The 25,657-nt window shown below is 52.7% G+C and overlaps 84 non-coding genes across 84 annotated transcripts; all 84 read left to right on the top strand.

Moving 5' to 3' along the window:
- The first annotated feature begins 148 nt into the window (after positions 1–148).
- LOC122283898 lies at positions 149–267 on the top strand. The gene has a single exon (XR_006231283.1). It is a non-coding gene; the product is annotated as a 5S ribosomal RNA (ribosomal RNA).
- Positions 268–445: 178 nt separating this feature from the next.
- LOC122283900 lies at positions 446–564 on the top strand. The gene has a single exon (XR_006231284.1). It is a non-coding gene; the product is annotated as a 5S ribosomal RNA (ribosomal RNA).
- A 189-nt stretch (positions 565–753) lies between these two features.
- On the top strand, positions 754–872 carry LOC122283901. The gene has a single exon (XR_006231285.1). It is a non-coding gene; the product is annotated as a 5S ribosomal RNA (ribosomal RNA).
- A 190-nt stretch (positions 873–1,062) lies between these two features.
- LOC122283903 lies at positions 1,063–1,181 on the top strand. The gene has a single exon (XR_006231287.1). It is a non-coding gene; the product is annotated as a 5S ribosomal RNA (ribosomal RNA).
- A 190-nt stretch (positions 1,182–1,371) lies between these two features.
- On the top strand, positions 1,372–1,490 carry LOC122283904. The gene has a single exon (XR_006231288.1). It is a non-coding gene; the product is annotated as a 5S ribosomal RNA (ribosomal RNA).
- A 178-nt stretch (positions 1,491–1,668) lies between these two features.
- LOC122283905 lies at positions 1,669–1,787 on the top strand. Its single transcript, XR_006231289.1, has one exon. It is a non-coding gene; the product is annotated as a 5S ribosomal RNA (ribosomal RNA).
- Positions 1,788–1,976: 189 nt separating this feature from the next.
- On the top strand, positions 1,977–2,095 carry LOC122283906. The gene has a single exon (XR_006231290.1). It is a non-coding gene; the product is annotated as a 5S ribosomal RNA (ribosomal RNA).
- Positions 2,096–2,284: 189 nt separating this feature from the next.
- LOC122283907 lies at positions 2,285–2,403 on the top strand. The gene has a single exon (XR_006231291.1). It is a non-coding gene; the product is annotated as a 5S ribosomal RNA (ribosomal RNA).
- Positions 2,404–2,581: 178 nt separating this feature from the next.
- Positions 2,582–2,700, top strand: LOC122283908. Its single transcript, XR_006231292.1, has one exon. It is a non-coding gene; the product is annotated as a 5S ribosomal RNA (ribosomal RNA).
- Positions 2,701–2,889: 189 nt separating this feature from the next.
- Positions 2,890–3,008, top strand: LOC122283909. Its single transcript, XR_006231293.1, has one exon. It is a non-coding gene; the product is annotated as a 5S ribosomal RNA (ribosomal RNA).
- A 190-nt stretch (positions 3,009–3,198) lies between these two features.
- LOC122283910 lies at positions 3,199–3,317 on the top strand. Its single transcript, XR_006231294.1, has one exon. It is a non-coding gene; the product is annotated as a 5S ribosomal RNA (ribosomal RNA).
- Positions 3,318–3,495: 178 nt separating this feature from the next.
- LOC122283911 lies at positions 3,496–3,614 on the top strand. Its single transcript, XR_006231295.1, has one exon. It is a non-coding gene; the product is annotated as a 5S ribosomal RNA (ribosomal RNA).
- Positions 3,615–3,803: 189 nt separating this feature from the next.
- On the top strand, positions 3,804–3,922 carry LOC122287859. The gene has a single exon (XR_006235142.1). It is a non-coding gene; the product is annotated as a 5S ribosomal RNA (ribosomal RNA).
- A 189-nt stretch (positions 3,923–4,111) lies between these two features.
- LOC122287860 lies at positions 4,112–4,230 on the top strand. Its single transcript, XR_006235144.1, has one exon. It is a non-coding gene; the product is annotated as a 5S ribosomal RNA (ribosomal RNA).
- A 179-nt stretch (positions 4,231–4,409) lies between these two features.
- Positions 4,410–4,528, top strand: LOC122287015. Its single transcript, XR_006234323.1, has one exon. It is a non-coding gene; the product is annotated as a 5S ribosomal RNA (ribosomal RNA).
- A 189-nt stretch (positions 4,529–4,717) lies between these two features.
- LOC122283912 lies at positions 4,718–4,836 on the top strand. Its single transcript, XR_006231296.1, has one exon. It is a non-coding gene; the product is annotated as a 5S ribosomal RNA (ribosomal RNA).
- A 189-nt stretch (positions 4,837–5,025) lies between these two features.
- On the top strand, positions 5,026–5,144 carry LOC122283914. The gene has a single exon (XR_006231298.1). It is a non-coding gene; the product is annotated as a 5S ribosomal RNA (ribosomal RNA).
- Positions 5,145–5,333: 189 nt separating this feature from the next.
- LOC122283916 lies at positions 5,334–5,452 on the top strand. The gene has a single exon (XR_006231299.1). It is a non-coding gene; the product is annotated as a 5S ribosomal RNA (ribosomal RNA).
- A 189-nt stretch (positions 5,453–5,641) lies between these two features.
- On the top strand, positions 5,642–5,760 carry LOC122283917. Its single transcript, XR_006231300.1, has one exon. It is a non-coding gene; the product is annotated as a 5S ribosomal RNA (ribosomal RNA).
- A 189-nt stretch (positions 5,761–5,949) lies between these two features.
- On the top strand, positions 5,950–6,068 carry LOC122287124. The gene has a single exon (XR_006234431.1). It is a non-coding gene; the product is annotated as a 5S ribosomal RNA (ribosomal RNA).
- Positions 6,069–6,246: 178 nt separating this feature from the next.
- On the top strand, positions 6,247–6,365 carry LOC122283918. Its single transcript, XR_006231301.1, has one exon. It is a non-coding gene; the product is annotated as a 5S ribosomal RNA (ribosomal RNA).
- A 189-nt stretch (positions 6,366–6,554) lies between these two features.
- Positions 6,555–6,673, top strand: LOC122283919. The gene has a single exon (XR_006231302.1). It is a non-coding gene; the product is annotated as a 5S ribosomal RNA (ribosomal RNA).
- A 190-nt stretch (positions 6,674–6,863) lies between these two features.
- LOC122283920 lies at positions 6,864–6,982 on the top strand. The gene has a single exon (XR_006231303.1). It is a non-coding gene; the product is annotated as a 5S ribosomal RNA (ribosomal RNA).
- Positions 6,983–7,171: 189 nt separating this feature from the next.
- On the top strand, positions 7,172–7,290 carry LOC122283921. The gene has a single exon (XR_006231304.1). It is a non-coding gene; the product is annotated as a 5S ribosomal RNA (ribosomal RNA).
- Positions 7,291–7,468: 178 nt separating this feature from the next.
- LOC122283922 lies at positions 7,469–7,587 on the top strand. Its single transcript, XR_006231305.1, has one exon. It is a non-coding gene; the product is annotated as a 5S ribosomal RNA (ribosomal RNA).
- Positions 7,588–7,776: 189 nt separating this feature from the next.
- LOC122283923 lies at positions 7,777–7,895 on the top strand. The gene has a single exon (XR_006231306.1). It is a non-coding gene; the product is annotated as a 5S ribosomal RNA (ribosomal RNA).
- Positions 7,896–8,084: 189 nt separating this feature from the next.
- Positions 8,085–8,203, top strand: LOC122283924. The gene has a single exon (XR_006231307.1). It is a non-coding gene; the product is annotated as a 5S ribosomal RNA (ribosomal RNA).
- A 189-nt stretch (positions 8,204–8,392) lies between these two features.
- LOC122283926 lies at positions 8,393–8,511 on the top strand. Its single transcript, XR_006231309.1, has one exon. It is a non-coding gene; the product is annotated as a 5S ribosomal RNA (ribosomal RNA).
- A 178-nt stretch (positions 8,512–8,689) lies between these two features.
- Positions 8,690–8,808, top strand: LOC122283927. The gene has a single exon (XR_006231310.1). It is a non-coding gene; the product is annotated as a 5S ribosomal RNA (ribosomal RNA).
- A 189-nt stretch (positions 8,809–8,997) lies between these two features.
- LOC122283928 lies at positions 8,998–9,116 on the top strand. The gene has a single exon (XR_006231311.1). It is a non-coding gene; the product is annotated as a 5S ribosomal RNA (ribosomal RNA).
- Positions 9,117–9,306: 190 nt separating this feature from the next.
- Positions 9,307–9,425, top strand: LOC122283929. The gene has a single exon (XR_006231312.1). It is a non-coding gene; the product is annotated as a 5S ribosomal RNA (ribosomal RNA).
- A 189-nt stretch (positions 9,426–9,614) lies between these two features.
- Positions 9,615–9,733, top strand: LOC122283930. Its single transcript, XR_006231313.1, has one exon. It is a non-coding gene; the product is annotated as a 5S ribosomal RNA (ribosomal RNA).
- Positions 9,734–9,911: 178 nt separating this feature from the next.
- LOC122283933 lies at positions 9,912–10,030 on the top strand. Its single transcript, XR_006231314.1, has one exon. It is a non-coding gene; the product is annotated as a 5S ribosomal RNA (ribosomal RNA).
- Positions 10,031–10,219: 189 nt separating this feature from the next.
- On the top strand, positions 10,220–10,338 carry LOC122283934. Its single transcript, XR_006231315.1, has one exon. It is a non-coding gene; the product is annotated as a 5S ribosomal RNA (ribosomal RNA).
- Positions 10,339–10,527: 189 nt separating this feature from the next.
- LOC122283935 lies at positions 10,528–10,646 on the top strand. Its single transcript, XR_006231316.1, has one exon. It is a non-coding gene; the product is annotated as a 5S ribosomal RNA (ribosomal RNA).
- Positions 10,647–10,824: 178 nt separating this feature from the next.
- LOC122283936 lies at positions 10,825–10,943 on the top strand. Its single transcript, XR_006231317.1, has one exon. It is a non-coding gene; the product is annotated as a 5S ribosomal RNA (ribosomal RNA).
- Positions 10,944–11,132: 189 nt separating this feature from the next.
- LOC122283937 lies at positions 11,133–11,251 on the top strand. The gene has a single exon (XR_006231318.1). It is a non-coding gene; the product is annotated as a 5S ribosomal RNA (ribosomal RNA).
- A 189-nt stretch (positions 11,252–11,440) lies between these two features.
- On the top strand, positions 11,441–11,559 carry LOC122283939. The gene has a single exon (XR_006231320.1). It is a non-coding gene; the product is annotated as a 5S ribosomal RNA (ribosomal RNA).
- A 178-nt stretch (positions 11,560–11,737) lies between these two features.
- Positions 11,738–11,856, top strand: LOC122283940. The gene has a single exon (XR_006231321.1). It is a non-coding gene; the product is annotated as a 5S ribosomal RNA (ribosomal RNA).
- A 189-nt stretch (positions 11,857–12,045) lies between these two features.
- On the top strand, positions 12,046–12,164 carry LOC122287861. Its single transcript, XR_006235145.1, has one exon. It is a non-coding gene; the product is annotated as a 5S ribosomal RNA (ribosomal RNA).
- A 189-nt stretch (positions 12,165–12,353) lies between these two features.
- LOC122287862 lies at positions 12,354–12,472 on the top strand. Its single transcript, XR_006235146.1, has one exon. It is a non-coding gene; the product is annotated as a 5S ribosomal RNA (ribosomal RNA).
- Positions 12,473–12,650: 178 nt separating this feature from the next.
- On the top strand, positions 12,651–12,769 carry LOC122287017. Its single transcript, XR_006234325.1, has one exon. It is a non-coding gene; the product is annotated as a 5S ribosomal RNA (ribosomal RNA).
- A 189-nt stretch (positions 12,770–12,958) lies between these two features.
- On the top strand, positions 12,959–13,077 carry LOC122283941. The gene has a single exon (XR_006231322.1). It is a non-coding gene; the product is annotated as a 5S ribosomal RNA (ribosomal RNA).
- Positions 13,078–13,266: 189 nt separating this feature from the next.
- Positions 13,267–13,385, top strand: LOC122283942. The gene has a single exon (XR_006231323.1). It is a non-coding gene; the product is annotated as a 5S ribosomal RNA (ribosomal RNA).
- Positions 13,386–13,574: 189 nt separating this feature from the next.
- On the top strand, positions 13,575–13,693 carry LOC122283943. Its single transcript, XR_006231324.1, has one exon. It is a non-coding gene; the product is annotated as a 5S ribosomal RNA (ribosomal RNA).
- Positions 13,694–13,882: 189 nt separating this feature from the next.
- Positions 13,883–14,001, top strand: LOC122283944. The gene has a single exon (XR_006231325.1). It is a non-coding gene; the product is annotated as a 5S ribosomal RNA (ribosomal RNA).
- Positions 14,002–14,179: 178 nt separating this feature from the next.
- Positions 14,180–14,298, top strand: LOC122283945. The gene has a single exon (XR_006231326.1). It is a non-coding gene; the product is annotated as a 5S ribosomal RNA (ribosomal RNA).
- A 189-nt stretch (positions 14,299–14,487) lies between these two features.
- Positions 14,488–14,606, top strand: LOC122283946. The gene has a single exon (XR_006231327.1). It is a non-coding gene; the product is annotated as a 5S ribosomal RNA (ribosomal RNA).
- A 189-nt stretch (positions 14,607–14,795) lies between these two features.
- LOC122283947 lies at positions 14,796–14,914 on the top strand. Its single transcript, XR_006231328.1, has one exon. It is a non-coding gene; the product is annotated as a 5S ribosomal RNA (ribosomal RNA).
- Positions 14,915–15,092: 178 nt separating this feature from the next.
- Positions 15,093–15,211, top strand: LOC122283949. The gene has a single exon (XR_006231329.1). It is a non-coding gene; the product is annotated as a 5S ribosomal RNA (ribosomal RNA).
- A 189-nt stretch (positions 15,212–15,400) lies between these two features.
- Positions 15,401–15,519, top strand: LOC122283951. Its single transcript, XR_006231331.1, has one exon. It is a non-coding gene; the product is annotated as a 5S ribosomal RNA (ribosomal RNA).
- Positions 15,520–15,709: 190 nt separating this feature from the next.
- On the top strand, positions 15,710–15,828 carry LOC122283952. Its single transcript, XR_006231332.1, has one exon. It is a non-coding gene; the product is annotated as a 5S ribosomal RNA (ribosomal RNA).
- A 190-nt stretch (positions 15,829–16,018) lies between these two features.
- On the top strand, positions 16,019–16,137 carry LOC122283953. The gene has a single exon (XR_006231333.1). It is a non-coding gene; the product is annotated as a 5S ribosomal RNA (ribosomal RNA).
- Positions 16,138–16,315: 178 nt separating this feature from the next.
- Positions 16,316–16,434, top strand: LOC122283954. The gene has a single exon (XR_006231334.1). It is a non-coding gene; the product is annotated as a 5S ribosomal RNA (ribosomal RNA).
- A 189-nt stretch (positions 16,435–16,623) lies between these two features.
- LOC122283955 lies at positions 16,624–16,742 on the top strand. The gene has a single exon (XR_006231335.1). It is a non-coding gene; the product is annotated as a 5S ribosomal RNA (ribosomal RNA).
- A 189-nt stretch (positions 16,743–16,931) lies between these two features.
- LOC122283956 lies at positions 16,932–17,050 on the top strand. Its single transcript, XR_006231336.1, has one exon. It is a non-coding gene; the product is annotated as a 5S ribosomal RNA (ribosomal RNA).
- A 179-nt stretch (positions 17,051–17,229) lies between these two features.
- On the top strand, positions 17,230–17,348 carry LOC122283957. The gene has a single exon (XR_006231337.1). It is a non-coding gene; the product is annotated as a 5S ribosomal RNA (ribosomal RNA).
- A 189-nt stretch (positions 17,349–17,537) lies between these two features.
- LOC122283958 lies at positions 17,538–17,656 on the top strand. The gene has a single exon (XR_006231338.1). It is a non-coding gene; the product is annotated as a 5S ribosomal RNA (ribosomal RNA).
- Positions 17,657–17,845: 189 nt separating this feature from the next.
- Positions 17,846–17,964, top strand: LOC122283959. The gene has a single exon (XR_006231339.1). It is a non-coding gene; the product is annotated as a 5S ribosomal RNA (ribosomal RNA).
- Positions 17,965–18,142: 178 nt separating this feature from the next.
- LOC122283960 lies at positions 18,143–18,261 on the top strand. The gene has a single exon (XR_006231340.1). It is a non-coding gene; the product is annotated as a 5S ribosomal RNA (ribosomal RNA).
- A 189-nt stretch (positions 18,262–18,450) lies between these two features.
- LOC122283962 lies at positions 18,451–18,569 on the top strand. Its single transcript, XR_006231342.1, has one exon. It is a non-coding gene; the product is annotated as a 5S ribosomal RNA (ribosomal RNA).
- Positions 18,570–18,758: 189 nt separating this feature from the next.
- Positions 18,759–18,877, top strand: LOC122283963. The gene has a single exon (XR_006231343.1). It is a non-coding gene; the product is annotated as a 5S ribosomal RNA (ribosomal RNA).
- Positions 18,878–19,055: 178 nt separating this feature from the next.
- On the top strand, positions 19,056–19,174 carry LOC122287863. Its single transcript, XR_006235147.1, has one exon. It is a non-coding gene; the product is annotated as a 5S ribosomal RNA (ribosomal RNA).
- Positions 19,175–19,363: 189 nt separating this feature from the next.
- On the top strand, positions 19,364–19,482 carry LOC122283964. The gene has a single exon (XR_006231344.1). It is a non-coding gene; the product is annotated as a 5S ribosomal RNA (ribosomal RNA).
- Positions 19,483–19,671: 189 nt separating this feature from the next.
- LOC122283965 lies at positions 19,672–19,790 on the top strand. Its single transcript, XR_006231345.1, has one exon. It is a non-coding gene; the product is annotated as a 5S ribosomal RNA (ribosomal RNA).
- A 189-nt stretch (positions 19,791–19,979) lies between these two features.
- LOC122288458 lies at positions 19,980–20,098 on the top strand. The gene has a single exon (XR_006235719.1). It is a non-coding gene; the product is annotated as a 5S ribosomal RNA (ribosomal RNA).
- Positions 20,099–20,289: 191 nt separating this feature from the next.
- On the top strand, positions 20,290–20,408 carry LOC122283966. Its single transcript, XR_006231346.1, has one exon. It is a non-coding gene; the product is annotated as a 5S ribosomal RNA (ribosomal RNA).
- A 188-nt stretch (positions 20,409–20,596) lies between these two features.
- Positions 20,597–20,716, top strand: LOC122288186. The gene has a single exon (XR_006235455.1). It is a non-coding gene; the product is annotated as a 5S ribosomal RNA (ribosomal RNA).
- A 179-nt stretch (positions 20,717–20,895) lies between these two features.
- Positions 20,896–21,014, top strand: LOC122283968. Its single transcript, XR_006231348.1, has one exon. It is a non-coding gene; the product is annotated as a 5S ribosomal RNA (ribosomal RNA).
- A 189-nt stretch (positions 21,015–21,203) lies between these two features.
- LOC122283969 lies at positions 21,204–21,322 on the top strand. Its single transcript, XR_006231349.1, has one exon. It is a non-coding gene; the product is annotated as a 5S ribosomal RNA (ribosomal RNA).
- A 189-nt stretch (positions 21,323–21,511) lies between these two features.
- On the top strand, positions 21,512–21,630 carry LOC122283970. The gene has a single exon (XR_006231350.1). It is a non-coding gene; the product is annotated as a 5S ribosomal RNA (ribosomal RNA).
- A 190-nt stretch (positions 21,631–21,820) lies between these two features.
- On the top strand, positions 21,821–21,939 carry LOC122283971. Its single transcript, XR_006231351.1, has one exon. It is a non-coding gene; the product is annotated as a 5S ribosomal RNA (ribosomal RNA).
- A 179-nt stretch (positions 21,940–22,118) lies between these two features.
- On the top strand, positions 22,119–22,238 carry LOC122288153. The gene has a single exon (XR_006235425.1). It is a non-coding gene; the product is annotated as a 5S ribosomal RNA (ribosomal RNA).
- A 189-nt stretch (positions 22,239–22,427) lies between these two features.
- Positions 22,428–22,546, top strand: LOC122287864. The gene has a single exon (XR_006235148.1). It is a non-coding gene; the product is annotated as a 5S ribosomal RNA (ribosomal RNA).
- Positions 22,547–22,735: 189 nt separating this feature from the next.
- LOC122287018 lies at positions 22,736–22,854 on the top strand. The gene has a single exon (XR_006234326.1). It is a non-coding gene; the product is annotated as a 5S ribosomal RNA (ribosomal RNA).
- Positions 22,855–23,043: 189 nt separating this feature from the next.
- On the top strand, positions 23,044–23,162 carry LOC122283972. Its single transcript, XR_006231352.1, has one exon. It is a non-coding gene; the product is annotated as a 5S ribosomal RNA (ribosomal RNA).
- Positions 23,163–23,352: 190 nt separating this feature from the next.
- Positions 23,353–23,471, top strand: LOC122283975. Its single transcript, XR_006231354.1, has one exon. It is a non-coding gene; the product is annotated as a 5S ribosomal RNA (ribosomal RNA).
- A 189-nt stretch (positions 23,472–23,660) lies between these two features.
- On the top strand, positions 23,661–23,779 carry LOC122288497. Its single transcript, XR_006235757.1, has one exon. It is a non-coding gene; the product is annotated as a 5S ribosomal RNA (ribosomal RNA).
- A 189-nt stretch (positions 23,780–23,968) lies between these two features.
- On the top strand, positions 23,969–24,087 carry LOC122283976. Its single transcript, XR_006231355.1, has one exon. It is a non-coding gene; the product is annotated as a 5S ribosomal RNA (ribosomal RNA).
- A 191-nt stretch (positions 24,088–24,278) lies between these two features.
- Positions 24,279–24,397, top strand: LOC122283977. The gene has a single exon (XR_006231356.1). It is a non-coding gene; the product is annotated as a 5S ribosomal RNA (ribosomal RNA).
- Positions 24,398–24,576: 179 nt separating this feature from the next.
- LOC122283978 lies at positions 24,577–24,695 on the top strand. Its single transcript, XR_006231357.1, has one exon. It is a non-coding gene; the product is annotated as a 5S ribosomal RNA (ribosomal RNA).
- A 190-nt stretch (positions 24,696–24,885) lies between these two features.
- LOC122283979 lies at positions 24,886–25,004 on the top strand. The gene has a single exon (XR_006231359.1). It is a non-coding gene; the product is annotated as a 5S ribosomal RNA (ribosomal RNA).
- Positions 25,005–25,194: 190 nt separating this feature from the next.
- LOC122288643 lies at positions 25,195–25,313 on the top strand. The gene has a single exon (XR_006235897.1). It is a non-coding gene; the product is annotated as a 5S ribosomal RNA (ribosomal RNA).
- A 191-nt stretch (positions 25,314–25,504) lies between these two features.
- Positions 25,505–25,623, top strand: LOC122283980. Its single transcript, XR_006231360.1, has one exon. It is a non-coding gene; the product is annotated as a 5S ribosomal RNA (ribosomal RNA).
- Positions 25,624–25,657: the final 34 nt, after the last annotated feature.

A 25,657-nucleotide genomic window follows, 5' to 3' on the forward strand; every position in this document is an offset into this window, starting at 1 on the left:
ACGAGAACCAGGGAATGGATTTTTAGGAAAATCGCACCGACCCCATCGCGTAGCAATGGGTATCGGTCAGATCGCCGGTTGGCATGAGATAGGCAGGGTGCGGCTAGGTCGTAATAGGATTATATTAGTTTTTCGCTGGTAGCATGATGGGTGCGATCATACCAGCACTAATGCACCGGATCCCATCAGAACTCCGCAGTTAAGCGTGCTTGGGCGAGAGTAGTACTAGGATGGGTGACCTCCTGGGAAGTCCTCGTGTTGCACCCCCCGTTTTTATTTTTACCGCATCTCCGGTCGGATGGACCGGAACGACAACCGGGCAATGGATTCTTAGGAAAATCGCACCGACCCCATCGCTATCAATCAGATCGCCAGTTGGCATGGGATAGGCAGGGTGCGGCTAGGTCGTAATAGGATTATATTAGTTTTTCGCTGGTAGCATGATGGGTGCGATCATACCAGCACTAATGCACCGGATCCCATCAGAACTCCGCAGTTAAGCGTGCTTGGGCGAGAGTAGTACTAGGATGGGTGACCTCCTGGGAAGTCCTCGTGTTGCACCCCCCTTTTTTATTTTTACCGCATCTCCGGTCGGATGGACCGGAACGAGTACCGGGCAATGGATTCTTAGGAAAATCGCACCGACCCCATCGCGTAGCAATGGGTATCGATCAGATCGCCGGTTGGCATGGGATAGGCAGGGTGCGGCTAGGTCGTAATAGGATTATATTAGTTTTTCGCTGGTAGCATGATGGGTGCGATCATACCAGCACTAATGCACCGGATCCCATCAGAACTCCGCAGTTAAGCGTGCTTGGGCGAGAGTAGTACTAGGATGGGTGACCTCCTGGGAAGTCCTCGTGTTGCACCCCCCCCTTTTTATTTTTACCGCATCTCCGGTCGGATGGACCGGAACGACAACCGGGCAATGGATTCTTAGGAAAATCGCACCGACCCCATCGCGTAGCAATGGGTATCGATCAGATCGCCGGTTGGCATGGGATAGGCATGGTGCGGCTAGGTCGTAATAGGATTATATTAGTTTTTCGCTGGTAGCATGATGGGTGCGATCATACCAGCACTAATGCACCGGATCCCATCAGAACTCCGCAGTTAAGCGTGCTTGGGCGAGAGTAGTACTAGGATGGGTGACCTCCTGGGAAGTCCTCGTGTTGCACCCCCCCTTTTTATTTTTACCCGCATCTCCGGTCGGATGGACCGGAACGACAACCGGGCAATGGATTCTTAAGAAAATCGCACCGACCCCATCGCGTAGCAATGGGTATCGATCAGATCGCCAGTTGGCATGGGATAGGCATGGTGCGGCTAGGTCGTAATAGGATTATATTAGTTTTTCGCTGGTAGCATGATGGGTGCGATCATACCAGCACTAATGCACCGGATCCCATCAGAACTCCGCAGTTAAGCGTGCTTGGGCGAGAGTAGTACTAGGATGGGTGACCTCCTGGGAAGTCCTCGTGTTGCACCCCCCCTTTTTATTTTTACCGCATCTCCGGTCGGATGGACCGGAACGACAACCGGGCAATGGATTCTTAGGAAAATCGCACCGACCCCATCGCTATCAATCAGATCGCCAGTTGGCATGGGATAGGCAGGGTGCGGCTAGGTCGTAATAGGATTATATTAGTTTTTCGCTGGTAGCATGATGGGTGCGATCATACCAGCACTAATGCACCGGATCCCATCAGAACTCCGCAGTTAAGCGTGCTTGGGCGAGAGTAGTACTAGGATGGGTGACCTCCTGGGAAGTCCTCGTGTTGCACCCCCCGTTTTTATTTTTACCGCATCTCCGGTCGGATGGACCGGAACGAGTACCGGGCAATGGATTCTTAGGAAAATCGCACCGACCCCATCGCGTAGCAATGGGTATCGATCAGATCGCCGGTTGGCATGGGATAGGCATGGTGCGGCTAGGTCGTAATAGGATTATATTAGTTTTTCGCTGGTAGCATGATGGGTGCGATCATACCAGCACTAATGCACCGGATCCCATCAGAACTCCGCAGTTAAGCGTGCTTGGGCGAGAGTAGTACTAGGATGGGTGACCTCCTGGGAAGTCCTCGTGTTGCACCCCCCCTTTTTATTTTTACCGCATCTCCGGTCGGATGGACCGGAACGACAACCGGGCAATGGATTCTTAGGAAAATCGCACCGACCCCATCGCGTAGCAATGGGTATCGATCAGATCGCCGGTTGGCATGGGATAGGCATGGTGCGGCTAGGTCGTAATAGGATTATATTAGTTTTTCGCTGGTAGCATGATGGGTGCGATCATACCAGCACTAATGCACCGGATCCCATCAGAACTCCGCAGTTAAGCGTGCTTGGGCGAGAGTAGTACTAGGATGGGTGACCTCCTGGGAAGTCCTCGTGTTGCACCCCCCCTTTTTATTTTTACCGCATCTCCGGTCGGATGGACCGGAACGACAACCGGGCAATGGATTCTTAGGAAAATCGCACCGACCCCATCGCTATCAATCAGATCGCCAGTTGGCATGGGATAGGCAGGGTGCGGCTAGGTCGTAATAGGATTATATTAGTTTTTCGCTGGTAGCATGATGGGTGCGATCATACCAGCACTAATGCACCGGATCCCATCAGAACTCCGCAGTTAAGCGTGCTTGGGCGAGAGTAGTACTAGGATGGGTGACCTCCTGGGAAGTCCTCGTGTTGCACCCCCCCTTTTTATTTTTACCGCATCTCCGGTCGGATGGACCGGAACGACAACCGGGCAATGGATTCTTAGGAAAATCGCACCGACCCCATCACGTAGCAATGGGTATCGATCAGATCGCCGGTTGGCATGGGATAGGCATGGTGCGGCTAGGTCGTAATAGGATTATATTAGTTTTTCGCTGGTAGCATGATGGGTGCGATCATACCAGCACTAATGCACCGGATCCCATCAGAACTCCGCAGTTAAGCGTGCTTGGGCGAGAGTAGTACTAGGATGGGTGACCTCCTGGGAAGTCCTCGTGTTGCACCCCCCCTTTTTATTTTTACCGCATCTCCGGTCGGATGGACCGGAACGACAACCGGGCAATGGATTCTTAAGAAAATCGCACCGACCCCATCGCGTAGCAATGGGTATCGATCAGATCGCCGGTTGGCATGGGATAGGCATGGTGCGGCTAGGTCGTAATAGGATTATATTAGTTTTTTCGCTGGTAGCATGATGGGTGCGATCATACCAGCACTAATGCACCGGATCCCATCAGAACTCCGCAGTTAAGCGTGCTTGGGCGAGAGTAGTACTAGGATGGGTGACCTCCTGGGAAGTCCTCGTGTTGCACCCCCCCTTTTTATTTTTACCGCATCTCCGGTCGGATGGACCGGAACGACAACCGGGCAATGGATTCTTAGGAAAATCGCACCGACCCCATCGCTATCAATCAGATCGCCAGTTGGCATGGGATAGGCAGGGTGCGGCTAGGTCGTAATAGGATTATATTAGTTTTTCGCTGGTAGCATGATGGGTGCGATCATACCAGCACTAATGCACCGGATCCCATCAGAACTCCGCAGTTAAGCGTGCTTGGGCGAGAGTAGTACTAGGATGGGTGACCTCCTGGGAAGTCCTCGTGTTGCACCCCCCGTTTTTATTTTTACCGCATCTCCGGTCGGATGGACCGGAACGAGTACCGGGCAATGGATTCTTAGGAAAATCGCACCGACCCCATCGCGTAGCAATGGGTATCGATCAGATCGCCGGTTGGCATGGGATAGGCATGGTGCGGCTAGGTCGTAATAGGATTATATTAGTTTTTCGCTGGTAGCATGATGGGTGCGATCCTACCAGCACTAATGCACCGGATCCCATCAGAACTCCGCAGTTAAGCGTGCTTGGGCGAGAGTAGTACTAGGATGGGTGACCTCCTGGGAAGTCCTCGTGTTGCACCCCTCCTTTTTATTTTTACCGCATCTCCGGTCGGATGGACCGGAACGACAACCGGGCAATGGATTCTTAGGAAAATCGCACCGACCCCATCGCGTAGCAATGGGTATCGATCAGATCGCCGGTTGGCATGGGATAGGCATGGTGCGGCTAGGTCGTAATAGGATTATATTAGTTTTTCGCTGGTAGCATGATGGGTGCGATCCTACCAGCACTAATGCACCGGATCCCATCAGAACTCCGCAGTTAAGCGTGCTTGGGCGAGAGTAGTACTAGGATGGGTGACCTCCTGGGAAGTCCTCGTGTTGCACCCCCCCCTTTTTATTTTTACCGCATCTCCGGTCGGATGGACCGGAACGACAACCGGGCAATGGATTCTTAGGAAAATCGCACCGACCCCATCGCTATCAATCAGATCGCCAGTTGGCATGGGATAGGCAGGGTGCGGCTAGGTCGTAATAGGATTATATTAGTTTTTCGCTGGTAGCATGATGGGTGCGATCATACCAGCACTAATGCACCGGATCCCATCAGAACTCCGTAGTTAAGCGTGCTTGGGCGAGAGTAGTACTAGGATGGGTGACCTCCTGGGAAGTCCTCGTGTTGCACCCCCCCTTTTAATTTTTACCGCATCTCTGGTCGGATGGACCGGAACGAGAACCAGGGAATGGATTTTTAGGAAAATCGCACCGACCCCATCGCGTAGCAATGGGTATCGGTCAGATCGCCGGTTGGCATGAGATAGGCAGGGTGCGGCTAGGTCGTAATAGGATTATATTAGTTTTTCGCTGGTAGAATGATGGGTGCGATCATACCAGCACTAATGCACCGGATCCCATCAGAACTCCGCAGTTAAGCGTGCTTGGGCGAGAGTAGTACTAGGATGGGTGACCTCCTGGGAAGTCCTCGTGTTGCACCCCCCCTTTTTATTTTTACCGCATCTCCGGTCGGATGGACCGGAACGACAACCGGGCAATGGATTCTTAGGAAAATCGCACCGACCCCATCGCGTAGCAATGGGTATCGATCAGATCGCCGGTTGGCATGGGATAGGCATGGTGCGGCTAGGTCGTAATAGGATTATATTAGTTTTTCGCTGGTAGCATGACGGGTGCGATCATACCAGCACTAATGCACCGGATCCCATCAGAACTCCGCAGTTAAGCGTGCTTGGGCGAGAGTAGTACTAGGATGGGTGACCTCCTGGGAAGTCCTCGTGTTGCACCCCCCCTTTTTATTTTTACCGCATCTCCGGTCGGATGGACCGGAACGACAACCGGGCAATGGATTCTTAGGAAAATCGCACCGACCCCATCGCGTAGCAATGGGTATCGATCAGATCGCCGGTTGGCATGGGATAGGCAGGGTGCGGCTAGGTCGTAATAGGATTATATTAGTTTTTCGCTGGTAGCATGATGGGTGCGATCATACCAGCACTAATGCACCGGATCCCATCAGAACTCCGCAGTTAAGCGTGCTTGGGCGAGAGTAGTACTAGGATGGGTGACCTCCTGGGAAGTCCTCGTGTTGCACCCCCCCTTTTAATTTTTACCGCATCTCTGGTCGGATGGACCGGAACGAGAACCAGGGAATGGATTTTTAGGAAAATCGCACCGACCCCATCGCGTAGCAATGGGTATCGGTCAGATCGCCGGTTGGCATGAGATAGGCAGGGTGCGGCTAGGTCGTAATAGGATTATATTAGTTTTTCGCTGGTAGCATGATGGGTGCGATCATACCAGCACTAATGCACCGGATCCCATCAGAACTCCGCAGTTAAGCGTGCTTGGGCGAGAGTAGTACTAGGATGGGTGACCTCCTGGGAAGTCCTCGTGTTGCACCCCCCCTTTTAATTTTTACCGCATCTCTGGTCGGATGGACCGGAACGAGAACCAGGGAATGGATTTTTAGGAAAATCGCACCGACCCCATCGCGTAGCAATGGGTATCGGTCAGATCGCCGGTTGGCATGAGATAGGCAGGGTGCGGCTAGGTCGTAATAGGATTATATTAGTTTTTCGCTGGTAGCATGATGGGTGCGATCATACCAGCACTAATGCACCGGATCCCATCAGAACTCCGCAGTTAAGCGTGCTTGGGCGAGAGTAGTACTAGGATGGGTGACCTCTTGGGAAGTCCTCGTGTTGCACCCCCCGTTTTTATTTTTACCGCATCTCCGGTCGGATGGACCGGAACGACAACCGGGCAATGGATTCTTAGGAAAATCGCACCGACCCCATCGCTATCAATCAGATCGCCAGTTGGCATGGGATAGGCAGGGTGCGGCTAGGTCGTAATAGGATTATATTAGTTTTTCGCTGGTAGCATGATGGGTGCGATCATACCAGCACTAATGCACCGGATCCCATCAGAACTCCGCAGTTAAGCGTGCTTGGGCGAGAGTAGTACTAGGATGGGTGACCTCCTGGGAAGTCCTCGTGTTGCACCCCCCTTTTTTATTTTTACCGCATCTCCGGTCGGATGGACCGGAACGAGTACCGGGCAATGGATTCTTAGGAAAATCGCACCGACCCCATCGCGTAGCAATGGGTATCGATCAGATCGCCGGTTGGCATGGGATAGGCAGGGTGCGGCTAGGTCGTAATAGGATTATATTAGTTTTTCGCTGGTAGCATGATGGGTGCGATCATACCAGCACTAATGCACCGGATCCCATCAGAACTCCGCAGTTAAGCGTGCTTGGGCGAGAGTAGTACTAGGATGGGTGACCTCCTGGGAAGTCCTCGTGTTGCACCCCCCCCTTTTTATTTTTACCGCATCTCCGGTCGGATGGACCGGAACGACAACCGGGCAATGGATTCTTAGGAAAATCGCACCGACCCCATCGCGTAGCAATGGGTATCGATCAGATCGCCGGTTGGCATGGGATAGGCATGGTGCGGCTAGGTCGTAATAGGATTATATTAGTTTTTCGCTGGTAGCATGATGGGTGCGATCATACCAGCACTAATGCACCGGATCCCATCAGAACTCCGCAGTTAAGCGTGCTTGGGCGAGAGTAGTACTAGGATGGGTGACCTCCTGGGAAGTCCTCGTGTTGCACCCCCCCTTTTTATTTTTACCGCATCTCCGGTCGGATGGACCGGAACGACAACCGGGCAATGGATTCTTAAGAAAATCGCACCGACCCCATCGCGTAGCAATGGGTATCGATCAGATCGCCGGTTGGCATGGGATAGGCATGGTGCGGCTAGGTCGTAATAGGATTATATTAGTTTTTCGCTGGTAGCATGATGGGTGCGATCATACCAGCACTAATGCACCGGATCCCATCAGAACTCCGCAGTTAAGCGTGCTTGGGCGAGAGTAGTACTAGGATGGGTGACCTCCTGGGAAGTCCTCGTGTTGCACCCCCCCTTTTTATTTTTACCGCATCTCCGGTCGGATGGACCGGAACGACAACCGGGCAATGGATTCTTAGGAAAATCGCACCGACCCCATCGCTATCAATCAGATCGCCAGTTGGCATGGGATAGGCAGGGTGCGGCTAGGTCGTAATAGGATTATATTAGTTTTTCGCTGGTAGCATGATGGGTGCGATCATACCAGCACTAATGCACCGGATCCCATCAGAACTCCGCAGTTAAGCGTGCTTGGGCGAGAGTAGTACTAGGATGGGTGACCTCCTGGGAAGTCCTCGTGTTGCACCCCCCGTTTTTATTTTTACCGCATCTCCGGTCGGATGGACCGGAACGAGTACCGGGCAATGGATTCTTAGGAAAATCGCACCGACCCCATCGCGTAGCAATGGGTATCGATCAGATCGCCGGTTGGCATGGGATAGGCATGGTGCGGCTAGGTCGTAATAGGATTATATTAGTTTTTCGCTGGTAGCATGATGGGTGCGATCATACCAGCACTAATGCACCGGATCCCATCAGAACTCCGCAGTTAAGCGTGCTTGGGCGAGAGTAGTACTAGGATGGGTGACCTCCTGGGAAGTCCTCGTGTTGCACCCCCCCTTTTAATTTTTACCGCATCTCTGGTCGGATGGACCGGAACGAGAACCAGGGAATGGATTTTTAGGAAAATCGCACCGACCCCATCGCGTAGCAATGGGTATCGGTCAGATCGCCGGTTGGCATGAGATAGGCAGGGTGCGGCTAGGTCGTAATAGGATTATATTAGTTTTTCGCTGGTAGCATGATGGGTGCGATCATACCAGCACTAATGCACCGGATCCCATCAGAACTCCGCAGTTAAGCGTGCTTGGGCGAGAGTAGTACTAGGATGGGTGACCTCCTGGGAAGTCCTCGTGTTGCACCCCCCCTTTTAATTTTTACCGCATCTCTGGTCGGATGGACCGGAACGAGAACCAGGGAATGGATTTTTAGGAAAATCGCACCGACCCCATCGCGTAGCAATGGGTATCGGTCAGATCGCCGGTTGGCATGAGATAGGCAGGGTGCGGCTAGGTCGTAATAGGATTATATTAGTTTTTCGCTGGTAGCATGATGGGTGCGATCATACCAGCACTAATGCACCGGATCCCATCAGAACTCCGCAGTTAAGCGTGCTTGGGCGAGAGTAGTACTAGGATGGGTGACCTCCTGGGAAGTCCTCGTGTTGCACCCCCCGTTTTTATTTTTACCGCATCTCCGGTCGGATGGACCGGAACGACAACCGGGCAATGGATTCTTAGGAAAATCGCACCGACCCCATCGCTATCAATCAGATCGCCAGTTGGCATGGGATAGGCAGGGTGCGGCTAGGTCGTAATAGGATTATATTAGTTTTTCGCTGGTAGCATGATGGGTGCGATCATACCAGCACTAATGCACCGGATCCCATCAGAACTCCGCAGTTAAGCGTGCTTGGGCGAGAGTAGTACTAGGATGGGTGACCTCCTGGGAAGTCCTCGTGTTGCACCCCCCTTTTTTATTTTTACCGCATCTCCGGTCGGATGGACCGGAACGAGTACCGGGCAATGGATTCTTAGGAAAATCGCACCGACCCCATCGCGTAGCAATGGGTATCGATCAGATCGCCGGTTGGCATGGGATAGGCAGGGTGCGGCTAGGTCGTAATAGGATTATATTAGTTTTTCGCTGGTAGCATGATGGGTGCGATCATACCAGCACTAATGCACCGGATCCCATCAGAACTCCGCAGTTAAGCGTGCTTGGGCGAGAGTAGTACTAGGATGGGTGACCTCCTGGGAAGTCCTCGTGTTGCACCCCCCCCTTTTTATTTTTACCGCATCTCCGGTCGGATGGACCGGAACGACAACCGGGCAATGGATTCTTAGGAAAATCGCACCGACCCCATCGCGTAGCAATGGGTATCGATCAGATCGCCGGTTGGCATGGGATAGGCATGGTGCGGCTAGGTCGTAATAGGATTATATTAGTTTTTCGCTGGTAGCATGATGGGTGCGATCATACCAGCACTAATGCACCGGATCCCATCAGAACTCCGCAGTTAAGCGTGCTTGGGCGAGAGTAGTACTAGGATGGGTGACCTCCTGGGAAGTCCTCGTGTTGCACCCCCCCTTTTTATTTTTACCGCATCTCCGGTCGGATGGACCGGAACGACAACCGGGCAATGGATTCTTAAGAAAATCGCACCGACCCCATCGCGTAGCAATGGGTATCGATCAGATCGCCAGTTGGCATGGGATAGGCATGGTGCGGCTAGGTCGTAATAGGATTATATTAGTTTTTCGCTGGTAGCATGATGGGTGCGATCATACCAGCACTAATGCACCGGATCCCATCAGAACTCCGCAGTTAAGCGTGCTTGGGCGAGAGTAGTACTAGGATGGGTGACCTCCTGGGAAGTCCTCGTGTTGCACCCCCCCTTTTTATTTTTACCGCATCTCCGGTCGGATGGACCGGAACGACAACCGGGCAATGGATTCTTAGGAAAATCGCACCGACCCCATCGCTATCAATCAGATCGCCAGTTGGCATGGGATAGGCAGGGTGCGGCTAGGTCGTAATAGGATTATATTAGTTTTTCGCTGGTAGCATGATGGGTGCGATCATACCAGCACTAATGCACCGGATCCCATCAGAACTCCGCAGTTAAGCGTGCTTGGGCGAGAGTAGTACTAGGATGGGTGACCTCCTGGGAAGTCCTCGTGTTGCACCCCCCGTTTTTATTTTTACCGCATCTCCGGTCGGATGGACCGGAACGAGTACCGGGCAATGGATTCTTAGGAAAATCGCACCGACCCCATCGCGTAGCAATGGGTATCGATCAGATCGCCGGTTGGCATGGGATAGGCATGGTGCGGCTAGGTCGTAATAGGATTATATTAGTTTTTCGCTGGTAGCATGATGGGTGCGATCATACCAGCACTAATGCACCGGATCCCATCAGAACTCCGCAGTTAAGCGTGCTTGGGCGAGAGTAGTACTAGGATGGGTGACCTCCTGGGAAGTCCTCGTGTTGCACCCCCCCTTTTTATTTTTACCGCATCTCCGGTCGGATGGACCGGAACGACAACCGGGCAATGGATTCTTAGGAAAATCGCACCGACCCCATCGCGTAGCAATGGGTATCGATCAGATCGCCGGTTGGCATGGGATAGGCATGGTGCGGCTAGGTCGTAATAGGATTATATTAGTTTTTCGCTGGTAGCATGATGGGTGCGATCATACCAGCACTAATGCACCGGATCCCATCAGAACTCCGCAGTTAAGCGTGCTTGGGCGAGAGTAGTACTAGGATGGGTGACCTCCTGGGAAGTCCTCGTGTTGCACCCCCCCTTTTTATTTTTACCGCATCTCCGGTCGGATGGACCGGAACGACAACCGGGCAATGGATTCTTAGGAAAATCGCACCGACCCCATCGCTATCAATCAGATCGCCAGTTGGCATGGGATAGGCAGGGTGCGGCTAGGTCGTAATAGGATTATATTAGTTTTTCGCTGGTAGCATGATGGGTGCGATCATACCAGCACTAATGCACCGGATCCCATCAGAACTCCGCAGTTAAGCGTGCTTGGGCGAGAGTAGTACTAGGATGGGTGACCTCCTGGGAAGTCCTCGTGTTGCACCCCCCCTTTTTATTTTTACCGCATCTCCGGTCGGATGGACCGGAACGACAACCGGGCAATGGATTCTTAGGAAAATCGCACCGACCCCATCACGTAGCAATGGGTATCGATCAGATCGCCGGTTGGCATGGGATAGGCATGGTGCGGCTAGGTCGTAATAGGATTATATTAGTTTTTCGCTGGTAGCATGATGGGTGCGATCATACCAGCACTAATGCACCGGATCCCATCAGAACTCCGCAGTTAAGCGTGCTTGGGCGAGAGTAGTACTAGGATGGGTGACCTCCTGGGAAGTCCTCGTGTTGCACCCCCCCTTTTTATTTTTACCGCATCTCCGGTCGGATGGACCGGAACGACAACCGGGCAATGGATTCTTAAGAAAATCGCACCGACCCCATCGCGTAGCAATGGGTATCGATCAGATCGCCGGTTGGCATGGGATAGGCATGGTGCGGCTAGGTCGTAATAGGATTATATTAGTTTTTCGCTGGTAGCATGATGGGTGCGATCATACCAGCACTAATGCACCGGATCCCATCAGAACTCCGCAGTTAAGCGTGCTTGGGCGAGAGTAGTACTAGGATGGGTGACCTCCTGGGAAGTCCTCGTGTTGCACCCCCCCTTTTTATTTTTACCGCATCTCCGGTCGGATGGACCGGAACGACAACCGGGCAATGGATTCTTAGGAAAATCGCACCGACCCCATCGCTATCAATCAGATCGCCAGTTGGCATGGGATAGGCAGGGTGCGGCTAGGTCGTAATAGGATTATATTAGTTTTTCGCTGGTAGCATGATGGGTGCGATCATACCAGCACTAATGCACCGGATCCCATCAGAACTCCGCAGTTAAGCGTGCTTGGGCGAGAGTAGTACTAGGATGGGTGACCTCCTGGGAAGTCCTCGTGTTGCACCCCCCGTTTTTATTTTTACCGCATCTCCGGTCGGATGGACCGGAACGAGTACCGGGCAATGGATTCTTAGGAAAATCGCACCGACCCCATCGCGTAGCAATGGGTATCGATCAGATCGCCGGTTGGCATGGGATAGGCATGGTGCGGCTAGGTCGTAATAGGATTATATTAGTTTTTCGCTGGTAGCATGATGGGTGCGATCCTACCAGCACTAATGCACCGGATCCCATCAGAACTCCGCAGTTAAGCGTGCTTGGGCGAGAGTAGTACTAGGATGGGTGACCTCCTGGGAAGTCCTCGTGTTGCACCCCTCCTTTTTATTTTTACCGCATCTCCGGTCGGATGGACCGGAACGACAACCGGGCAATGGATTCTTAGGAAAATCGCACCGACCCCATCGCGTAGCAATGGGTATCGATCAGATCGCCGGTTGGCATGGGATAGGCATGGTGCGGCTAGGTCGTAATAGGATTATATTAGTTTTTCGCTGGTAGCATGATGGGTGCGATCCTACCAGCACTAATGCACCGGATCCCATCAGAACTCCGCAGTTAAGCGTGCTTGGGCGAGAGTAGTACTAGGATGGGTGACCTCCTGGGAAGTCCTCGTGTTGCACCCCCCCTTTTTATTTTTACCGCATCTCCGGTCGGATGGACCGGAACGACAACCGGGCAATGGATTCTTAGGAAAATCGCACCGACCCCATCGCTATCAATCAGATCGCCAGTTGGCATGGGATAGGCAGGGTGCGGCTAGGTCGTAATAGGATTATATTAGTTTTTCGCTGGTAGCATGATGGGTGCGATCATACCAGCACTAATGCACCGGATCCCATCAGAACTCCGTAGTTAAGCGTGCTTGGGCGAGAGTAGTACTAGGATGGGTGACCTCCTGGGAAGTCCTCGTGTTGCACCCCCCCTTTTAATTTTTACCGCATCTCTGGTCGGATGGACCGGAACGAGAACCAGGGAATGGATTTTTAGGAAAATCGCACCGACCCCATCGCGTAGCAATGGGTATCGGTCAGATCGCCGGTTGGCATGAGATAGGCAGGGTGCGGCTAGGTCGTAATAGGATTATATTAGTTTTTCGCTGGTAGAATGATGGGTGCGATCATACCAGCACTAATGCACCGGATCCCATCAGAACTCCGCAGTTAAGCGTGCTTGGGCGAGAGTAGTACTAGGATGGGTGACCTCCTGGGAAGTCCTCGTGTTGCACCCCCCCTTTTTATTTTTACCGCATCTCCGGTCGGATGGACCGGAACGACAACCGGGCAATGGATTCTTAGGAAAATCGCACCGACCCCATCGCGTAGCAATGGGTATCGATCAGATCGCCGGTTGGCATGGGATAGGCATGGTGCGGCTAGGTCGTAATAGGATTATATTAGTTTTTCGCTGGTAGCATGACGGGTGCGATCATACCAGCACTAATGCACCGGATCCCATCAGAACTCCGCAGTTAAGCGTGCTTGGGCGAGAGTAGTACTAGGATGGGTGACCTCCTGGGAAGTCCTCGTGTTGCACCCCCCCTTTTTATTTTTACCGCATCTCCGGTCGGATGGACCGGAACGACAACCGGGCAATGGATTCTTAGGAAAATCGCACCGACCCCATCGCGTAGCAATGGGTATCGATCAGATCGCCGGTTGGCATGGGATAGGCAGGGTGCGGCTAGGTCGTAATAGGATTATATTAGTTTTTCGCTGGTAGCATGATGGGTGCGATCATACCAGCACTAATGCACCGGATCCCATCAGAACTCCGCAGTTAAGCGTGCTTGGGCGAGAGTAGTACTAGGATGGGTGACCTCCTGGGAAGTCCTCGTGTTGCACCCCCCCTTTTAATTTTTACCGCATCTCTGGTCGGATGGACCGGAACGAGAACCAGGGAATGGATTTTTAGGAAAATCGCACCGACCCCATCGCGTAGCAATGGGTATCGGTCAGATCGCCGGTTGGCATGAGATAGGCAGGGTGCGGCTAGGTCGTAATAGGATTATATTAGTTTTTCGCTGGTAGCATGATGGGTGCGATCATACCAGCACTAATGCACCGGATCCCATCAGAACTCCGCAGTTAAGCGTGCTTGGGCGAGAGTAGTACTAGGATGGGTGACCTCCTGGGAAGTCCTCGTGTTGCACCCCCCGTTTTTATTTTTACCGCATCTCCGGTCGGATGGACCGGAACGACAACCGGGCAATGGATTCTTAGGAAAATCGCACCGACCCCATCGCTATCAATCAGATCGCCAGTTGGCATGGGATAGGCAGGGTGCGGCTAGGTCGTAATAGGATTATATTAGTTTTTCGCTGGTAGCATGATGGGTGCGATCATACCAGCACTAATGCACCGGATCCCATCAGAACTCCGCAGTTAAGCGTGCTTGGGCGAGAGTAGTACTAGGATGGGTGACCTCCTGGGAAGTCCTCGTGTTGCACCCCCCTTTTTTATTTTTACCGCATCTCCGGTCGGATGGACCGGAACGACAACCGGGCAATGGATTCTTAGGAAAATCGCACCGACCCCATCGCGTAGCAATGGGTATCGATCAGATCGCCGGTTGGCATGGGATAGGCAGGGTGCGGCTAGGTCGTAATAGGATTATATTAGTTTTTCGCTGGTAGCATGATGGGTGCGATCATACCAGCACTAATGCACCGGATCCCATCAGAACTCCGCAGTTAAGCGTGCTTGGGCGAGAGTAGTACTAGGATGGGTGACCTCCTGGGAAGTCCTCGTGTTGCACCCCCCCTTTTAATTTTTACCGCATCTCTGGTCGGATGGACCGGAACGAGAACCAGGGAATGGATTTTTAGGAAAATCGCACCGACCCCATCGCGTAGCAATGGGTATCGGTCAGATCGCCGGTTGGCATGAGATAGGCAGGGTGCGGCTAGGTCGTAATAGGATTATATTAGTTTTTCGCTGGTAGCATGATGGGTGCGATCATACCAGCACTAATGCACCGGATCCCATCAGAACTCCGCAGTTAAGCGTGCTTGGGCGAGAGTAGTACTAGGATGGGTGACCTCCTGGGAAGTCCTCGTGTTGCACCCCCCGTTTTTATTTTTACCGCATCTCCGGTCGGATGGACCGGAACGACAACCGGGCAATGGATTCTTAGGAAAATCGCACCGACCCCATCGCTATCAATCAGATCGCCAGTTGGCATGGGATAGGCAGGGTGCGGCTAGGTCGTAATAGGATTATATTAGTTTTTCGCTGGTAGCATGATGGGTGCGATCATACCAGCACTAATGCACCGGATCCCATCAGAACTCCGCAGTTAAGCGTGCTTGGGCGAGAGTAGTACTAGGATGGGTGACCTCCTGGGAAGTCCTCGTGTTGCACCCCCCTTTTTTATTTTTACCGCATCTCCGGTCGGATGGACCGGAACGAGTACCGGGCAATGGATTCTTAGGAAAATCGCACCGACCCCATCGCGTAGCAATGGGTATCGATCAGATCGCCGGTTGGCATGGGATAGGCAGGGTGCGGCTAGGTCGTAATAGGATTATATTAGTTTTTCGCTGGTAGCATGATGGGTGCGATCATACCAGCACTAATGCACCGGATCCCATCAGAACTCCGCAGTTAAGCGTGCTTGGGCGAGAGTAGTACTAGGATGGGTGACCTCCTGGGAAGTCCTCGTGTTGCACCCCCCCCTTTTTATTTTTACCGCATCTCCGGTCGGATGGACCGGAACGACAACCGGGCAATGGATTCTTAGGAAAATCGCACCGACCCCATCGCGTAGCAATGGGTATCGATCAGATCGCCGGTTGGCATGGGATAGGCATGGTGCGGCTAGGTCGTAATAGGATTATATTAGTTTTTCGCTGGTAGCATGATGGGTGCGATCATACCAGCACTAATGCACCGGATCCCATCAGAACTCCGCAGTTAAGCGTGCTTGGGCGAGAGTAGTACTAGGATGGGTGACCTCCTGGGAAGTCCTCGTGTTGCACCCCCCCTTTTTATTTTTACCGCATCTCCGGTCGGATGGACCGGAACGACAACCGGGCAATGGATTCTTAAGAAAATCGCACCGACCCCCATCGCGTAGCAATGGGTATCGATCAGATCGCCGGTTGGCATGGGATAGGCATGGTGCGGCTAGGTCGTAATAGGATTATATTAGTTTTTCGCTGGTAGCATGATGGGTGCGATCATACCAGCACTAATGCACCGGATCCCATCAGAACTCCGCAGTTAAGCGTGCTTGGGCGAGAGTAGTACTAGGATGGGTGACCTCCTGGGAAGTCCTCGTGTTGCACCCCCCCTTTTTATTTTTACCGCATCTCCGGTCGGATGGACCGGAACGACAACCGGGCAATGGATTCTTAGGAAAATCGCACCGACCCCATCGCTATCAATCAGATCGCCAGTTGGCATGGGATAGGCAGGGTGCGGCTAGGTCGTAATAGGATTATATTAGTTTTTCGCTGGTAGCATGATGGGTGCGATCATACCAGCACTAATGCACCGGATCCCATCAGAACTCCGCAGTTAAGCGTGCTTGGGCGAGAGTAGTACTAGGATGGGTGACCTCCTGGGAAGTCCTCGTGTTGCACCCCCCGTTTTTATTTTTACCGCATCTCCGGTCGGATGGACCGGAACGAGTACCGGGCAATGGATTCTTAGGAAAATCGCACCGACCCCATCGCGTAGCAATGGGTATCGATCAGATCGCCGGTTGGCATGGGATAGGCATGGTGCGGCTAGGTCGTAATAGGATTATATTAGTTTTTCGCTGGTAGCATGATGGGTGCGATCATACCAGCACTAATGCACCGGATCCCATCAGAACTCCGCAGTTAAGCGTGCTTGGGCGAGAGTAGTACTAGGATGGGTGACCTCCTGGGAAGTCCTCGTGTTGCACCCCCCCTTTTTATTTTTACCGCATCTCCGGTCGGATGGACCGGAACGACAACCGGGCAATGGATTCTTAGGAAAATCGCACCGACCCCAACGCGTAGCAATGGGTATCGATCAGATCGCCGGTTGGCATGGGATAGGCATGGTGCGGCTAGGTCGTAATAGGATTATATTAGTTTTTCGCTGGTAGCATGATGGGTGCGATCATACCAGCACTAATGCACCGGATCCCATCAGAACTCCGCAGTTAAGCGTGCTTGGGCGAGAGTAGTACTAGGATGGGTGACCTCCTGGGAAGTCCTCGTGTTGCACCCCCCCCTTTTTATTTTTACCGCATCTCCGGTCGGATGGACCGGAACGACAACCGGGCAATGGATTCTTAGGAAAATCGCACCGACCCCATCGCTATCAATCAGATCGCCAGTTGGCATGGGATAGGCAGGGTGCGGCTAGGTCGTAATAGGATTATATTAGTTTTTCGCTGGTAGCATGATGGGTGCGATCATACCAGCACTAATGCACCGGATCCCATCAGAACTCCGCAGTTAAGCGTGCTTGGGCGAGAGTAGTACTAGGATGGGTGACCTCCTGGGAAGTCCTCGTGTTGCACCCCCCGTTTTTATTTTTACCGCATCTCCGGTCGGATGGACCGGAACGAGTACCGGGCAATGGATTCTTAGGAAAATCGCACCGACCCCATCGCGTAGCAATGGGTATCGATCAGATCGCCGGTTGGCATGGGATAGGCATGGTGCGGCTAGGTCGTAATAGGATTATATTAGTTTTTCGCTGGTAGCATGATGGGTGCGATCATACCAGCACTAATGCACCGGATCCCATCAGAACTCCGCAGTTAAGCGTGCTTGGGCGAGAGTAGTACTAGGATGGGTGACCTCCTGGGAAGTCCTCGTGTTGCACCCCCCCTTTTTATTTTTACCGCATCTCCGGTCGGATGGACCGGAACGACAACCGGGCAATGGATTCTTAGGAAAATCGCACCGACCCCATCGCGTAGCAATGGGTATCGATCAGATCGCCGGTTGGCATGGGATAGGCATGGTGCGGCTAGGTCGTAATAGGATTATATTAGTTTTTCGCTGGTAGCATGATGGGTGCGATCATACCAGCACTAATGCACCGGATCCCATCAGAACTCCGCAGTTAAGCGTGCTTGGGCGAGAGTAGTACTAGGATGGGTGACCTCCTGGGAAGTCCTCGTGTTGCACCCCCCCTTTTTATTTTTACCGCATCTCCGGTCGGATGGACCGGAACGACAACCGGGCAATGGATTCTTAGGAAAATCGCACCGACCCCATCGCTATCAATCAGATCGCCAGTTGGCATGGGATAGGCAGGGTGCGGCTAGGTCGTAATAGGATTATATTAGTTTTTCGCTGGTAGCATGATGGGTGCGATCATACCAGCACTAATGCACCGGATCCCATCAGAACTCCGCAGTTAAGCGTGCTTGGGCGAGAGTAGTACTAGGATGGGTGACCTCCTGGGAAGTCCTCGTGTTGCACCCCCCCTTTTTATTTTTACCGCATCTCCGGTCGGATGGACCGGAACGACAACCGGGCAATGGATTCTTAGGAAAATCGCACCGACCCCATCGCGTAGCAATGGGTATCGATCAGATCGCCGGTTGGCATGGGATAGGCATGGTGCGGCTAGGTCGTAATAGGATTATATTAGTTTTTCGCTGGTAGCATGATGGGTGCGATCATACCAGCACTAATGCACCGGATCCCATCAGAACTCCGCAGTTAAGCGTGCTTGGGCGAGAGTAGTACTAGGATGGGTGACCTCCTGGGAAGTCCTCGTGTTGCACCCCCCCTTTTTATTTTTACCGCATCTCCGGTCGGATGGACCGGAACGACAACCGGGCAATGGATTCTTAAGAAAATCGCACCGACCCCATCGCGTAGCAATGGGTATCGATCAGATCGCCGGTTGGCATGGGATAGGCATGGTGCGGCTAGGTCGTAATAGGATTATATTAGTTTTTCGCTGGTAGCATGATGGGTGCGATCATACCAGCACTAATGCACCGGATCCCATCAGAACTCCGCAGTTAAGCGTGCTTGGGCGAGAGTAGTACTAGGATGGGTGACCTCCTGGGAAGTCCTCGTGTTGCACCCCCCCTTTTTATTTTTACCGCATCTCCGGTCGGATGGACCGGAACGACAACCGGGCAATGGATTCTTAGGAAAATCGCACCGACCCCATCGCTATCAATCAGATCGCCAGTTGGCATGGGATAGGCAGGGTGCGGCTAGGTCGTAATAGGATTATATTAGTTTTTCGCTGGTAGCATGATGGGTGCGATCCTACCAGCACTAATGCACCGGATCCCATCAGAACTCCGCAGTTAAGCGTGCTTGGGCGAGAGTAGTACTAGGATGGGTGACCTCCTGGGAAGTCCTCGTGTTGCACCCCCCCTTTTTATTTTTACCGCATCTCCGGTCGGATGGACCGGAACGACAACCGGGCAATGGATTCTTAGGAAAATCGCACCGACCCCATCGCGTAGCAATGGGTATCGATCAGATCGCCGGTTGGCATGGGATAGGCATGGTGCGGCTAGGTCGTAATAGGATTATATTAGTTTTTCGCTGGTAGCATGATGGGTGCGATCATACCAGCACTAATGCACCGGATCCCATCAGAACTCCGCAGTTAAGCGTGCTTGGGCGAGAGTAGTACTAGGATGGGTGACCTCCTGGGAAGTCCTCGTGTTGCACCCCCCCTTTTTATTTTTACCGCATCTCCGGTCGGATGGACCGGAACGACAACCGGGCAATGGATTCTTAAGAAAATCGCACCGACCCCATCGCGTAGCAATGGGTATCGATCAGATCGCCGGTTGGCATGGGATAGGCATGGTGCGGCTAGGTCGTAATAGGATTATATTAGTTTTTCGCTGGTAGCATGATGGGTGCGATCATACCAGCACTAATGCACCGGATCCCATCAGAACTCCGCAGTTAAGCGTGCTTGGGCGAGAGTAGTACTAGGATGGGTGACCTCCTGGGAAGTCCTCGTGTTGCACCCCTCCTTTTTATTTTTACCGCATCTCCGGTCGGATGGACCGGAACGACAACCGGGCAATGGATTCTTAGGAAAATCGCACCGACCCCATCGCGTAGCAATGGGTATCGATCAGATCGCCGGTTGGCATGGGATAGGCAGGGTGCGGCTAGGTCGTAATAGGATTATATTAGTTTTTCGCTGGTAGCATGATGGGTGCGATCATACCAGCACTAATGCACCGGATCCCATCAGAACGCCGCAGTTAAGCGTGCTTGGGCGAGAGTAGTACTAGGATGGGTGACCTCCTGGGAAGTCCTCGTGTTGCACCCCCCCTTTTAATTTTTACCGCATCTCTGGTCGGATGGACCGGAACGAGAACCAGGGAATGGATTTTTAGGAAAATCGCACCGACCCCATCGCGTAGCAATGGGTATCGGTCAGATCGCCGGTTGGCATGAGATAGGCAGGGTGCGGCTAGGTCGTAATAGGATTATATTAGTTTTTTCGCTGGTAGCATGATGGGGTGCGATCATACCAGCACTAATGCACCGGATCCCATCAGAACTCCGCAGTTAAGCGTGCTTGGGCGAGAGTAGTACTAGGATGGGTGACCTCCTGGGAAGTCCTCGTGTTGCACCCCCCCTTTTAATTTTTACCGCATCTCTGGTCGGATGGACCGGAACGAGAACCAGGAATGGATTTTTAGGAAAATCGCACCGACCCCATCGCGTAGCAATGGGTATCGGTCAGATCGCCGGTTGGCATGAGATAGGCAGGGTGCGGCTAGGTCGTAATAGGATTATATTAGTTTTTCGCTGGTAGCATGATGGGTGCGATCATACCAGCACTAATGCACCGGATCCCATCAGAACTCCGCAGTTAAGCGTGCTTGGGGCGAGAGTAGTACTAGGATGGGTGACCTCCTGGGAAGTCCTCGTGTTGCACCCCCCCTTTTTATTTTTTACCGCATCTCCGGTCGGATGGACCGGAACGACAACCGGGCAATGGATTCTTAGGAAAATCGCACCGACCCCATCGCTATCAATCAGATCGCCAGTTGGCATGGGATAGGCAGGGTGCGGCTAGGTCGTAATAGGATTATATTAGTTTTTCGCTGGTAGCATGATGGGTGCGATCATACCAGCACTAATGCACCGGATCCCATCAGAACTCCGCAGTTAAGCGTGCTTGGGCGAGAGTAGTACTAGGATGGGTGACCTCCTGGGAAGTCCTCGTGTTGCACCCCCCTTTTTTATTTTTACCGCATCTCCGGTCGGATGGACCGGAACGAGTACCGGGCAATGGATTCTTAGGAAAATCGCACCGACCCCATCGCGTAGCAATGGGTATCGATCAGATCGCCGGTTGGCATGGGATAGGCAGGGTGCGGCTAGGTCGTAATAGGATTATATTAGTTTTTCGCTGGTAGCATGATGGGTGCGATCATACCAGCACTAATGCACCGGATCCCATCAGAACTCCGCAGTTAAGCGTGCTTGGGCGAGAGTAGTACTAGGATGGGTGACCTCCTGGGAAGTCCTCGTGTTGCACCCCCCCTTTTTATTTTTACCGCATCTCCGGTCGGATGGACCGGAACGACAACCGGGCAATGGATTCTTAGGAAAATCGCACCGACCCCATCGCGTAGCAATGGTATCGATCAGATCGCCGGTTGGCATGGGATAGGCATGGTGCGGCTAGGTCGTAATAGGATTATATTAGTTTTTTCGCTGGTAGCATGAAGGGTGCGATCATACCAGCACTAATGCACCGGATCCCATCAGAACTCCGCAGTTAAGCGTGCTTGGGCGAGAGTAGTACTAGGATGGGTGACCTCCTGGGAAGTCCTCGTGTTGCACCCCCCCCTTTTTATTTTTACCGCATCTCCGGTCGGATGGACCGGAACGACAACCGGGCAATGGATTCTTAAGAAAATCGCACCGACCCCATCGCGTAGCAATGGGTATCGATCAGATCGCCGGTTGGCATGGGATAGGCATGGTGCGGCTAGGTCGTAATAGGATTATATTAGTTTTTCGCTGGTAGCATGATGGGTGCGATCATACCAGCACTAATGCACCGGATCCCATCAGAACTCCGCAGTTAAGCGTGCTTGGGCGAGAGTAGTACTAGGATGGGTGACCTCCTGGGAAGTCCTCGTGTTGCACCCCCCCCTTTTTATTTTTACCGCATCTCCGGTCGGATGGACCGGAACGACAACCGGGCAATGGATTCTTAGGAAAATCGCACCGACCCCATCGCTATCAATCAGATCGCCAGTTGGCATGGGATAGGCAGGGTGCGGCTAGGTCGTAATAGGATTATATTAGTTTTTCGCTGGTAGCATGATGGGTGCGATCATACCAGCACTAATGCACCCGGATCCCATCAGAACTCCGCAGTTAAGCGTGCTTGGGCGAGAGTAGTACTAGGATGGGTGACCTCCTGGGAAGTCCTCGTGTTGCACCCCTCCTTTTTATTTTTACCGCATCTCCGGTCGGATGGACCGGAACGACAACCGGGCAATGGATTCATAGGAAAATCGCACCGACCCCATCGCGTAGCAATGGGTATCGATCAGATCGCCGGTTGGCATGGGATAGGCATGGTGCGGCTAGGTCGTAATAGGATTATATTAGTTTTTCGCTGGTAGCATGATGGGTGCGATCCTACCAGCACTAATGCACCGGATCCCATCAGAACTCCGCAGTTAAGCGTGCTTGGGCGAGAGTAGTACTAGGATGGGTGACCTCCTGGGAAGTCCTCGTGTTGCACCCCCCCTTTTTATTTTTACCGCATCTCCGGTCGGATGGACCGGAACGACAACCGGGCAATGGATTCTTAAGAAAATCGCACCGACCCCATCGCGTAGCAATGGGTATCGATCAGATCGCCGGTTGGCATGGGATAGGCAGGGTGCGGCTAGGTCGTAATAGGATTATATTAGTTTTTCGCTGGTAGCATGATGGGTGCGATCATACCAGCACTAATGCACCGGATCCCATCAGAACTCCGTAGTTAAGCGTGCTTGGGCGAGAGTAGTACTAGGATGGGTGACCTCCTGGGAAGTCCTCGTGTTGCACCCCCCCTTTTAATTTTTACCGCATCTCTGGTCGGATGGACCGGAACGAGAACCAGGGAATGGATTTTTAGGAAAATCGCACCGACCCCATCGCGTAGCAATGGGTATCGGTCAGATCGCCGGTTGGCATGAGATAGGCAGGGTGCGGCTAGGTCGTAATAGGATTATATTAGTTTTTCGCTGGTAGAATGATGGGTGCGATCATACCAGCACTAATGCACCGGATCCCATCAGAACTCCGCAGTTAAGCGTGCTTGGGCGAGAGTAGTACTAGGATGGGTGACCTCCTGGGAAGTCCTCGTGTTGCACCCCCCCCTTTTTATTTTTACCGCATCTCCGGTCGGATGGACCGGAACGACAACCGGGCAATGGATTCTTAGGAAAATCGCACCGACCCCATCGCGTAGCAATGGGTATCGATCAGATCGCCGGTTGGCATGGGATAGGCATGGTGCGGCTAGGTCGTAATAGGATTATATTAGTTTTTCGCTGGTAGCATGACGGGTGCGATCATACCAGCACTAATGCACCGGATCCCATCAGAACTCCGCAGTTAAGCGTGCTTGGGCGAGAGTAGTACTAGGATGGGTGACCTCCTGGGAAGTCCTCGTGTTGCACCCCCCCTTTTTATTTTTACCGCATCTCCGGTCGGATGGACCGGAACGACAACCGGGCAATGGATTCTTAGGAAAATCGCACCGACCCCATCGCGTAGCAATGGGTATCGATCAGATCGCCGGTTGGCATGGGATAGGCAGGGTGCGGCTAGGTCGTAATAGGATTATATTAGTTTTTCGCTGGTAGCATGATGGGTGCGATCATACCAGCACTAATGCACCGGATCCCATCAGAACTCCGCAGTTAAGCGTGCTTGGGCGAGAGTAGTACTAGGATGGGTGACCTCCTGGGATGTCCTCGTGTTGCACCCCCCCTTTTAATTTTTACCGCATCTCTGGTCGGATGGACCGGAACGAGAACCAGGGAATGGATTTTTAGGAAAATCGCACCGACCCCATCGCGTAGCAATGGGTATCGGTCAGATCGCCGGTTGGCATGAGATAGGCAGGGTGCGGCTAGGTCGTAATAGGATTATATTAGTTTTTCGCTAGTAGCATGATGGGTGCGATCATACCAGCACTAATGCACCGGATCCCATCAGAACTCCGCAGTTAAGCGTGCTTGGGCGAGAGTAGTACTAGGATGGGTGACCTCCTGGGAAGTCCTCGTGTTGCACCCCCCCCTTTTAATTTTTACCGCATCTCTGGTCGGATGGACCGGAACGAGAACCAGGGAATGGATTTTTAGGAAAATCGCACCGACCCCCATCGCGTAGCAATGGGTATCGGTCAGATCGCCGGTTGGCATGAGATAGGCAGGGTGCGGCTAGGTCGTAATAGGATTATATTAGTTTTTCGCTGGTAGCATGATGGGTGCGATCATACCAGCACTAATGCACCGGATCCCATCAGAACTCCGCAGTTAAGCGTGCTTGGGCGAGAGTAGTACTAGGATGGGTGACCTCCTGGGAAGTCCTCGTGTTGCACCCCCCCTTTTTATTTTTACCGCATCTCCGGTCGGATGGACCGGAACGACAAACCGGGCAATGGATTCTTAGGAAAATCGCACCGACCCCATCGCTATCAATCAGATCGCCAGTTGGCATGGGATAGGCAGGGTGCGGCTAGGTCGTAATAGGATTATATTAGTTTTTCGCTGGTAGCATGATGGGTGCGATCATACCAGCACTAATGCACCGGATCCCATCAGAACTCCGCAGTTAAGCGTGCTTGGGCGAGAGTAGTACTAGGATGGGTGACCTCCTGGGAAGTCCTCGTGTTGCACCCCCCTTTTTTATTTTTACCGCATCTCCGGTCGGATGGACCGGAACGAGTACCCGGGCAATGGATTCTTAGGAAAATCGCACCGACCCCATCGCGTAGCAATGGGTATCGATCAGATCGCCGGTTGGCATGGGATAGGCAGGGTGCGGCTAGGTCGTAATAGGATTATATTAGTTTTTCGCTGGTAGCATGATGGGTGCGATCATACCAGCACTAATGCACCGGATCCCATCAGAACTCCGCAGTTAAGCGTGCTTGGGCGAGAGTAGTACTAGGATGGGTGACCTCCTGGGAAGTCCTCGTGTTGCACCCCCCCTTTTTATTTTTACCGCATCTCCGGTCGGATGGACCGGAACGACAACCGGGCAATGGATTCTTAGGAAAAATCGCACCGACCCCATCGCGTAGCAATGGGTATCGATCAGATCGCCGGTTGGCATGGGATAGGCATGGTGCGGCTAGGTCGTAATAGGATTATATTAGTTTTTCGCTGGTAGCATGATGGGTTCGATCATACCAGCACTAATGCACCGGATCCCATCAGAACTCCGCAGTTAAGCGTGCTTGGGCGAGAGTAGTACTAGGATGGGTGACCTCCTGGGAAGTCCTCGTGTTGCACCCCCCCCTTTTTATTTTTACCGCATCTCCGGTCGGATGGACCGGAACGACAACCGGGCAATGGATTCTTAAGAAAAATCGCACCGACCCCATCGCGTAGCAATGGGTATCGATCAGATCGCCGGTTGGCATGGGATAGGCATGGTGCGGCTAGGTCGTAATAGGATTATATTAGTTTTTCGCTGGTAGCATGATGGGTGCGATCATACCAGCACTAATGCACCGGATCCCATCAGAACTCCGCAGTTAAGCGTGCTTGGGCGAGAGTAGTACTAGGATGGGTGACCTCCTGGGAAGTCCTCGTGTTGCACCCCCCCTTTTTATTTTTTACCCGCATCTCCGGTCGGA

This window comes from Carya illinoinensis, chromosome 11, assembly GCF_018687715.1.
Source record: "Carya illinoinensis cultivar Pawnee chromosome 11, C.illinoinensisPawnee_v1, whole genome shotgun sequence".
NCBI lineage: Eukaryota > Viridiplantae > Streptophyta > Magnoliopsida > Fagales > Juglandaceae > Carya > Carya illinoinensis.